This window comes from Pan troglodytes, chromosome 21 (genome assembly GCF_028858775.2).
Source record: "Pan troglodytes isolate AG18354 chromosome 21, NHGRI_mPanTro3-v2.0_pri, whole genome shotgun sequence".
NCBI lineage: Eukaryota > Metazoa > Chordata > Mammalia > Primates > Hominidae > Pan > Pan troglodytes.
The window spans coordinates 66,770,878-66,782,102 of NC_072419.2; the positions used below are offsets into that span (position 1 = coordinate 66,770,878).

An 11,225-nucleotide genomic window follows, 5' to 3' on the forward strand; every position below is an offset into this window, starting at 1 on the left:
AGTCTCTAATTCACAATGTCAAATAAGCTTGCCTTCCACAGCCTCAACTCCCTTGGTGAAGGACAGGGGCTCTGCGCCAGATATACTTCAGAATGTACAAAGTGGAGCCTCTGTCTGAGCCCCTTCCTGAGAGCTGAGTGGATGCTCTACAAGGTGTGTCGACAGCTGGCTGCACAGGTGACCTCTGCTGGGACCCTGGAGAAGTCCCTTTGGCTGACGTGGCAGGAGGTGGCTCTGGGACACAGTGACATGTCCCCTGACAGGCCTAAGTGACAGAGAGTTGCTCGTTGCCTGGGCTTCAAACCAAGCTATGCTGTTTAGCAGACTGGAAGCAAAAACTAATATCAAGGGGGAGAAAAATCCGTGGAAGGGGTATTGGGTGCCAGCATGCCTTTAGCACTTCCTATCTACCAGCCTGTGAGCTAGGGCGGCCATCACAGGCTTATTGTTATGGTGTCCTTTTGATAGCTGAGACTGAAGGTTAGAGAGGTCATGACACTTGCCCCAGGTTACAATGTGAAGCCAAGGAGACAAGACCCCAGCCAAGACTATCTGAAATGAGACAAGACCCCCACTAAGGCTGTCCGACTCAGCCATATCAGGTAAATCCTTCAGGCCTATGCTGTGAGTAGAGATGGTATTTAACACAATCCTCCCAAAATCAACTAAAGATAGTGAGGAAAAAAAACAAAGTCTCCCCTCCCACCTTGACTCTTGCAGCTTGAACTCCCCTCCTCCTCGCGCCAGTAGCCTTGACCATGTGACAGCAAAACCAAGTTTGCTTTAGCAGATTCTGTCTCCTGACCTGCTGCAAAGATCTGGGGAGGAAGCTACTTTCTTTTATGCCCTGTAACTGTTTTTGGTATAAAGCCTTAGAAGATGAAGCCTATCCTGATTCATCTATTCCCCAAATATCTGTTTTTCTTCTCTCCCGGGGTCTGACCTTCTCCTCTTCTTTCTGCACAGTGTCGGCTGTCACAGATCGCAAATCTAAACGAGTCCTATAATTTTCCCAACAATGTCCAATTGGTGAACGTGGCAGCTGAATAGGCACTGTGTACGTATTGAAAACCCATAGGCAAGCAAAAATGACAGCCGCTTTTTTACAAATGTGACTGAAACTTACCAACTCCTCCTCCCCCCCACCCTCACTGGGGGTCTTATTATTTTCACAATTACTAGTTAGATAGAAAGCAGGTATGTATGTGTGTGTGCACGTATGTGCGTGAAGCTTCCTGGTTGCTCAGATACAAAGAGAGAACACGTTCTGTTTGTTGTTTTAAAATCTTAAAAAAAATTAGCTTTCTTGCCTTTACTCTCCAGCTTACAGCCTACAGGTGCAGGAAAACCCCAACTGTGGTCCCTACTCAGCCCTTTGTGCAAAGGGTGCAGACATTTCCTTCAAAAAGGTTAGGTGCTGATTTGCATGGGGCTTACATGTACTTAGCATATTGATTGCTCATTTCCAGCCCAAGGCTGAGCACCCAACCTCCGGCGCTGCCCCTCCCCTTCTGTCACCCACCTCACGCCTATCTGCTGCAGGTGGATTTTTAACTACAAATCCAACATGTATTTGGGGAGCTCCACCTTGAGGTGAGAAGCTCCTTCAGAGTGATGGTGAGTACCTAGACCAGAAGGAATCATGTTTTAGAAAATGCAGTAATAAAGTTTCAGGAAGACTCATGTTGCTATAATTTTAACAAAATTTAAAGGCCAAGATAATATTCCTCAACATACAGAACTCAGTTTCTTTTTTTCTTTCTATCAGTCTGGTGGGAAGAATAAGTTGTATACTGACCAAGTGCAAGTCACAGGGGGTAAAGCTGAGACCTCCCCTAGAATTCCTTCTTGAGATCTCACATTTCCTTCCTATTCTGAAGGATATCAGTCAGTGCACATCTGTTAAGATGACCACCAATGTCTTGTACCACTGTTCTAGGGAGGTCTGCCTTCCTTGTCTTCCTGGCTGACATTCTGTATTAGGGCCCCACATTTGCTCACACTTTTCTCCATATACACAGAGGCCACGTGGTTGCTTCATTTGTGTGTTAATTTTTTGTATATAACTGCTCCAATCTTCCTCCTGAGCTGTCCCATTTGCTTTATAAGAAATGGGAGAAAAATTCTAGTTCATGCCAATCATCTTGGAGTTAGTCTCCTGAAATAATGTGTTTAGGATGGTAAACCTCACTCGCAACTTTCAGATTTCTATCACCTTCCATTCCTTTCCAAACCAAAAGATTAGGTGTAGAGGTACAGTGTGTTATGTGTTTGTGGCAGAGGAAAGCAGGAAGCTGTAGATTTACAGGGCACCTAGGGAACCTTCATGCGTCCCCTCCTCGGGTATCTGCAGGGACGTCCATTGTCACCCTGGTTGCTGCAAGTCACATGGTCCTACTGAGATCATATTTTCATTTCTATTGCTGAGTAACAAATTGTCCCCAAACTGAGAGGCTTAAGATTATTTTTCTCACAATGTTGTGGGTCAGAAATTTGGGAAGGGCTCAACCATCCAGTCTCTCATGTTGTTCACCCAAAATGTCAGCCAGGACTGCCATCATTTGAAAGCTCAACTGGTCAAATGTTCAGAATGACTGGCTGTCGACACTGGTCATCAGCTTGGAGTTGAACTGGGCTGGCAGCCAAAGGACTGACATGAGGTCGAATCATGGTGGATTCAGGATAGTCGAGCTCCGTGCACAGCACCTAAGACGTCAGAGAACAAATGTCTCGCCAGCAAAGAAGAAACATGTTGCCTTGTAGCACCAGGTTTCAAGAGTAACACTGCACCACTCCAGCATAACCTGTGGTTAAAAATGACCTCGAACCTGCCTGTACTCAAGGGTAGAAAGTAACAGGGTTCTCAAAGAACATGTGTTGTGGCAGATATCATTGTGGACACATTTGGAAAATGCAGTCTGCCATGGCTGACTGGGTGTTATTCTAGATCTTTCTGTGCTAACCTCTCTTTGATGAATTATTGTAACGTCCATTTAACCACTAGCTTGGAATGTGGGGTCACCTTGTTCCTTGCCCCAGTTCACCCCTAATGTAGAATGTTTGCTGGATTTCAACTTAACTACTTCCTCTATTTCCTCCTTTAGAGACCACCATGGCAGACACCCAATGGTCTCTATTCCTTCCCCTTGAGTTTTGTAGGAGCTAGGAATTTAGGAAAGGAACCCTTTGTGACTTCTGAGATGAGTCATAAAAGGTGGTAGAGCTTGGGGTGCTCCCTCTTAGAGCACAGGCTCCATCCTATGATGAGGCTGCAGTGGCCACATGAGAAGGCCCCGAGGGTGTTCTTGCTGATAGCTCCACTGCTGTCCCACCTGACAGGCAGCACCAATGGCCAGACATGCAGGAGTGAGGATGGCCGCTGATGTTTCCTGCTCCTGCTCTTGAGTTACCCTCAGGATTAAAGTCCTCAGTTGAAGCTGTCGACCTTACCAAGCAGAGATGAGCTGTTGCCCATCCTGAGTCCTGAGCCAAAGACAGTGAGAGATCAGAAAATTGTTGCTGTTGTTTAAGCCACTAAATTTAGAGATGGTTTATTATGCAGTAATAGTAACTGGAACATCTGCTAACCCATTAGGATAAATACAAAGAAGGCAACATATGGACACATCATAATTAAACTGCCAAAAACCAAAGTCAAAGAGAAAAACATAGAAGGAGCCAGAGAAATTAACATGCTACATACAAGGAATTACAATTCAGAAAACTGATGATTTTATCTCAGAAAAAAATGAAGACCAGAAGACAGGGGAAAAATATTTTTAGACTGTTGAAAACAAAACAAAAACTTTCAGCTCAGAAGTCTGAATCCATTGTGGTATCAAATGATGACTTTGGAGAGAGAAAGATCTGATTAGAATCCTAGTTCTATGACCCTATTTCCAATCCTACAATGTGGCATTAATGCAAAAAATATTATATTAATATACAAAATATGACCCATGCAAGAATTTACACCTCTGAGCTCCAGTTTCCATATATTTTGTTTACAAAGAAAAAGTCCTATTGCAGCCATTTGACAGTGCCATTATGACATTCTATAAACAATAAACATGAAAATGCTTTGTAAACGGAACTAACACAAAGACTTAGTAGAATCTGAAACAGACGTACTCTTGCTTTCCTTTGAGCACACATGAAAGGTATGTATACAGCGGGGAAGACTAGAGTTCTAGAGTCAGATGTGTAAGGATTAGATGGCTCTTTTTACTACTTGCTGACTGAGATGACTTATACTGATTGATCATTCATCCTCTTTAAACTACACTTTTTTATATCAATCAAATGGTAAAGTAGTAGAATTACCTGAGAAAGCTGTTGCAAGGATTAAATGAGATACACAAAGATACTTCACTATGCTTGGTATACAGAGTGGCTCAACAAAGAGTAGGTTTTCTACTTTAGTGAAGTATATATTAAATGTATGTATTCCTCATCGATCTGGGAAATGTATAAAAATGAGGCAATAGGAGAATTTCCACTGTCCAACACTGAGCAGGTTGTTTATCTCCCTGAACCTTAGTTCCCCAGTTGTGGAAATGAATGTGAGGAGTCAGCACAGGGTGAATGTGAGGCTTGTGGAATGTATACGGCACTTGTGTGCTCAAACAAACGAAAGCAAAAGTAAGTCTGTTTCAGATTCTACTAATTATTTGCATTGGTTCAGTTTACAAAGCATCTTCATATTTATTGTCTATAGAATGTCATAATGGTGCTGTCAAATGGCTGCAATGGGACTTTTCTCTTCGTGAAGAAAATATATGGAAACTTGAGCTCAGAGGTGTCAATCTTTGCCTGGGTCATATTTTACCGGAACAGCTAGATGGTTACTGCCACTCTGAAGTTCTGTCTGTGTAGCCCCTCCCTCTCCACTTCCCTCATGTGATTTTCTATTGTTGGGAGTGGGTTCTATTTATACCACATCCCAGTAGGTTTTAAGGTGGTGTATATGGCATTCAAATTTGCAAATCTGGCCAATTGTGACATCAGAAAATGTTATGGTGTAGCACAGTCACGAGGCTTGGGTTCAAGCCCCAGGTCTACCACTTGGGTGAGTTGGGGCAAGAGGCTTAACCTCACTACTCTCAGTTGGTTCCTCATTTGCCAAACGAGGATAATAGCAAAGTCTAGCTCACAGTGTTATGTGAAGGATTCATGAATTAATGTGTAAAATGTGCTTAGTACAGTGGCTGGCATGTTCTCAGTGCCACGTGGTGGCTGTTACTTATCTCCATGAGATTGCAAGCTCCATAAAGGCAGGGATTCTTGTTCATTCTGTTCATTGCTTGGTATGTTGCGGGGTTTAATAAATATCTGCTCAAAGTTGCTGCATACATTTTGTCCTTAAGTGCCTTCCATATTGCTAATAATCATAAAAAGAACAACACTAACTTCTAAAATAATTTTCAAAGTAACATGATCAATAATACGTGATGCTGTTCCCCTGTCTCTGCCCTGAGCTCAGTTGCCCCTTTGGTGCTGGCACTACAGACCCCCACACTGCAGGATGCCCAGAACACTCATTCTGTTTTCTGTTTCTGCCTCCCCCTGCCCAGCCCAGCCTGACTGGGGAGATATCTATCTCAAAGTGTTTCCACCTGCTTCCCCTTGAAGACGTTGATTTCCTTCTCAAAGTCTCCCACTAGGATAAGCCCCCAAATCATGCTAGTTATGAATCTTACCAGAGTGGGACGGAATTATGCTTTAGGGACAGGCAACCTTCCCCAAACCCTGCAAATCACTCAGTTCCCCTTGAGAAAGAAATGGCTTGATTGGTGGCATTTGTGGAAAGGGGCGGGCAGCGAGTGGTGGGGGGGCGGGGGGCACGGTTATTGAGTCACAGTGTAGAAGTGAAAACACACAATTCAAAGTCTAAAATATTTTAAAGCTTCCCTGGACTCACAGGCCTCCCTTCCACTCACAGCCTTTTGAAGTAGCTCTGTGGACTTGCACCAGAGAGATGAAAAGCTGAAATCCAGCTGCCGTTCATTCCTGCTTTAAGATTAGGAAAGGTAGAGCTGAATTTGGGCTATGATACTCGGAAGCTTTTCCCCAGCTGATGGAGGCCTGCCCTGGAGGTGCTCAGCTCCATCTCTGCTGTCCAGGCTGTGAGCAAGAACACCTAAGAAAAGCCAGCAGCCTCCTTCCCTCTCCCTCCCCATCCATTCAGGTACAGGCCACAAGTCTGCAGCATCTCACTACAAAATTAGCTCAGAGGCAGTGATCACACCACGATGAAAAAAAAAATAGATTAAAAAGAGAGGAAAAAAATCAGCTGCTAGAACAAAAGACAAACAGAAATGTGTTCCTTAAATTATTAGTAGTGTATTAGAGGTGATTTAGCACTCACATGGCCATTCCTACAACTGCAGAGACCCTGCAACATATCTTATTCCCTTTGTAATGCGGATGGCACTGAGATTGCTCTCATCTTCTGGGCTTATAAGCAAATATATTTAATTTGGATGTAATACAGCCAGGAGGGTGATTTCTCCAGATGGCGATTTAAGCAACAGATCAAGAGATGAATTAAGCACCTCATTCCTTCAGATTTTAGGAGATCTCTGCAGGTGCCAGGGATCCTGCCTCCAGCTTGGGTCCGGGGGAAATTTGGGCCAAGATGAAGCCTCTTATTGGCTGCATGAATTCCAGCCTCCTTCATTAACATGGTAATTATCCAATTAGTTAATGCTCCCTTCTTGAGTTGAGTAAGCTCCTGGGGGGTAAAAATTGTAGGTGGAATCTTAAGGCTATAATAGTGGTATTCTACTCCTTGAGGAGATGCATTTGATGGGTGTTTTTTCTACAGAACTTGATTCAGTTTAGAATATGAATCAAGGTGAAAACAAAACAAATCTAGTAGCAATCAATAGAATTTCTCTATGGTAGATCTGAGTAATTTGAGATTAATTAGCACAAAGCAAGCTAAATCAAACCAACCAATGCTTAGTGTCTTTAAGAGCAAGATCTCAAAAGGGGGCCTTTAAGGTAGTTATTAGCTGGCGGCTCAGAGACTAGCTTTAGGGGGTTTGTGTAGTTCTGCAGACAGGATTGCAAGGCCAGCTGGTATGTGCACTTTTTGGGGGAAAAGAGTCCTTATTTCTTCATCAAATTCTTTACAGAAGAGTGCCGTGCTCCCCGCTGTCTTAGGAGTTACAGAACATTTAAAAGATGATTTGCGGACAGATTAAGGACTTCAGAAGGAGAGATGACACCAGACCCGGGTCTTGCAGATGCAAACTGCTGTCAAGTGTGAGAGGAGAGGAGGGGAGTATTATCCACCAGTGGCAGATATGCTGGGCATCTGGGCAGAATGATAAGAGCTGTGGCCCTGCAGCCAGTCCCTGCATTTGCACCCTGAGTTTGCCATGAGCTGTGTGACCTTAGTCAAGTTTCTCAACCTCTCTGTGCCTCAGCTTCCTTCTCTGAAAAATGGGAATCGTGTTTTGCACACAGCCCGACACACAGCAAATATTCAGTGACTGCTGCCGCTTTCTGCCATAGCTAAAGGTGGTGTTGTGGTTTTCCTTCCAGGTTTTTATGCTTTAATTTCCTAACTGTTCCTGCATTACCTCACAGTTGATGACGTGTGGGGCCAAGCTCTTGGCACACGTGATCACAGTGGATATTCAAGGAGCGTTAACTCGGGTCCATTTTTCTTTCCATCAAACACAGCCTCCTGGTAAAAGAGCCATTCAGGATGCCTGGAGGAGCCCAGATTTCAAATCTGATGAAGGCTGCAGTTCTATAAATTCCCTCCCTCTTTTGTGCTGATGGCAACGACTTTTATATGTATTTTCATGTCTTTCTCTCCAGAGATAAATTTTGTGGCCTGCCACTGAATCTGCTTCCTAAAATGTAGCTTGGAGATTTTATTTGAGATAAACTATCATGTGAATAAATATAGATACTATATTTTAATCTGGGAGCGTTCCATTTGGAACCTCTTTTTTTAAAGTCAACATTAGTGGTGCCATCATTCAAAGGATATGGACGTTTGGGGGAAATTTACATCCAACTGTGACTGAGAACCTTTTGCCAGGATAATATCTGTTTCTCTGAAAATGACAATGGCTATGGACGTAAAGCATGATCTCAGATGGCAGTCCCAAAATCAGGAAGGTCCATTTCAACACATCTCCTGGCCCCTGTGGCAAGCTACAATGCTGGTATGCTCGCATGGCAGGGTCTCTGCCTTGCAGGTAACACGTGTCCATCTGAGAATAGTAAAGGAGGTTCATTTGTTCATGTGCTGGTGGTGCTGAGGAGTTTCACAGAGGCTGGAAACCAGGGGCTGGCAATTGATTCCCCCCAGAGCCCTCCGTTTCACACTGCCCCACCCCAGAGACCGTGGGAGATGATCATGGGAGAGGAAGGTAAACATGCATCAGTGGAGCGGGAGAGTGACGGGGTGAAGAAACAGGAAACTGCGATCACTGTGGGACGTTGCCCTTTTTTCATGACCACGAAGATGCAAAATGCTGAGCCTTGTTATTTCTGGCCCAGGTAGGCATTGGTGCTTCCATTTAATTAGCGTATCATAGAATCAGATTATTGACCATGGGTTGGGTCCACACCAAAACCCCTGAGCGCCTAAGCCCGGGGGAGCCCTAAGCTCTCCTTGTCCGAGAGTCGTGAGGGAGGCACCCTAGGAGCCCCTGCAGGATTCTAGGGGCCAATTGATCTCATAGCTTTTAGGGAGAAAATGCCCCTAACAATACTTTCTTTCTCATCTGTGCAATATGCAATAAATTCATCTACCCACAAACTGAAACGTGAACAACTGCTTAAGTATCACAAAGCAGTCCATGATACACCAAAAAAGATGCTGTTCCAGGAAAGTAACAAAATTGCCTGTTCTCCACGCCTCACCCTGTTTATGGACTTTCAGTTCTCCACGGTAATAGGGTGGGGGGTGATGAACAAAGCAAGACCGCACCAGAGGCTGTGTGATTTGTGGAAACTTTGAATAACTCTTTTTATCCCAGGCCCCTTCTAGTGAAAGTCCATTTTATGATTTGTACAAACCAACATTGTTTTGCAGGAGGGCATGTCAACACCCCGAATGGCTGAAACTGACCCAGAAGTCAAATTAGCTGGAATTTAATCTATAAAATGGATTCATTTGCACCTCATTAGAACATAAAAGCAAATCCAAGTTCACATGGGGAGGTTGGGGGGGGCAAGACAGTACTAATAGAAGAAAAGATGTTGGCTGAAAACATGTTTTGAAAACAAGATGTTAGATGATAAGATATGGCAAAAAAAGCAAATGGAGAATCCACAAACACATATAGGTTAACTCTACTCCAGCACACTGGGCCTGTGAGAAGCAGATTGAGCTTGCACCTTCAAGGCCGTTGTGATCAATGGGAGAGCAGACATGCAGACAATGGAAGGTAAGGGGGCTGGTGTCACCTGAGGATGAGGAGAAGGCTAAGCAGAGGCAGGAGAGAGCCTCTCTGATTAGAGAGGCAGAGATGGATTCCGGGAGTCTGGCATCAAGGGGAGCCTAGGGCATGAACATGATGCTGTTCAGCTGTGTCTGTGTTCACAGAGGCACCAAGACGGGTACCAGGGTGTAGATGCCAAGGACGGAGAACATTTGAAGAAGGCATGGACAGTTGGCAGAGGCAACTGAGGTGCTAAGTGGGAGCAGATGGGAGGGGCGCTGGGGATGGAGGAGCACCTTGGGGCTCTGAGAGACTGGCTTTGAGGGCACTAGCCCTGAAGCCTGTTCTGTGGGTTATAATCCAAGCCAAGTGGTATCTCCTTTAAAAAAGGTGGCCAGATTTCTGATGGCATCTCTTCAAGGTATACATCCATGGCAGGGATGAGTCAGCATCCAGCCTTGCTGGACATGGAATCAGACCACAGAGCCTGGTCACGTAGTGCCATGTAAGTGTCAGTGGGAAGCCTCTCTTACAGTATACCTGGGCGTTTCCTGTGTCTCCTCCCTGAAATGTTTTCTGAACAACTTCTGAAATGTCAGTGTTTCTCTAAAAGAAAGTGAGGAACCTCTGTAAAACACCTTCTTTTTCTTTTGAAATGGGATCTCACTCTGTCTCCCAGGCTAGAGAGCAGTGACTCCATAACAGCTCACTATAGAGAGCCTCAACCTCCAGGGCTCAAGCAATCCTCCCACCTCACCCTCTGGACTAGCTGGGACTACAGGCATGTGCTACCAGGCCTGGCTAAATTTTTTTCTTTTTTTATAGAGACAGGGGTCTCCCTATGTTGCCCAGGCTGGCCTCAAACTCCTGAGCTCAAGCAATCCTCCCACCTTGGCCTCCCAAACTACTGGGCTTACAGGCATAAGCCACTGTGATTCTTAAACCCTGCCCATCTCTGCCTACTCCTCTCCCCAGACCACAGCTCTCTAGGACTAACTCCTATTTAGGAAGCATAGAGAAAAGTCTGACAATTAAAAGTGTTTTGTTTGTTGGGTGATGAATTTCCAGGGCCTCCATCTACTGTGTAGCACTTAATCGTTACTTTTCGTAATATTGTGACTAACCTTCCTGGCCATGAGAACCAGGCTGTCTCTCTTTGATGTACGGTGAGGATGCTGGAGTTGTTTTGCTAGGGCTGAAAATCCTGTGTGCCTCTAGATGTTAGATTTCCCTTGGAAAAAGGCTGTATGGGGTCAGTACAAAGAGAATTGTTTATGCTTCTGTGAGGAGATGCCAAAAAATATATAAGAACAACAACAACAAAAAATCCGCCATCAAATTTACTCCTTAAGTTTACTGACAGCCTGTCACAATGAAATAAAACATTTATATTCACTTTATGGACTTAATTTAAAATGACTTAGTTGAAGAAAGCAGCCCCTTGCTTTGAACTACCTGCAATCCGAACACGAAACTCGTCATGAGAATGTGGAAGGAGGCTGCCGGACGCTGCTGGCTGCCTTCCAGCATCCACTTCCCCTTCTCTCTCTCCTGACACAGCTCAGTCGTGTGTTTGGTCCCCAGGCCCGAGGTCTCTGTGCTGCCGGGGAAGCTGGCCATGCTAGTTCCAATGGTGGCCTTGGTTTAGAAAATGCAAAAGAGATCTCTGCAGGTCAAACAGCGATAAGGAAAGGTTAGCAGTGAGAATTCATCAGACAAGAAGGTGCCCGAGTTTTGGCACAAGGTCACGTTCACTCTCTGCTTTTGACTGTGCTGCTTGTTTAGGCACAGAGATGCTGTGGCTGAGTGTCTTGC

At 44.7% G+C, this 11,225-nt stretch overlaps 1 long non-coding RNA gene across 1 annotated transcript; it reads left to right on the forward strand.

The window, feature by feature from the left end:
- The first annotated feature begins 5,912 nt into the window (after positions 1-5,912).
- LOC107970075 (uncharacterized) lies at positions 5,913-9,416 on the forward strand. Its single transcript, XR_010154150.1, has 4 exons — positions 5,913-6,187; positions 6,568-6,686; positions 7,140-8,523; positions 9,062-9,416. It is a non-coding gene; the product is annotated as an uncharacterized LOC107970075 (long non-coding RNA).
- Positions 9,417-11,225: the final 1,809 nt, after the last annotated feature.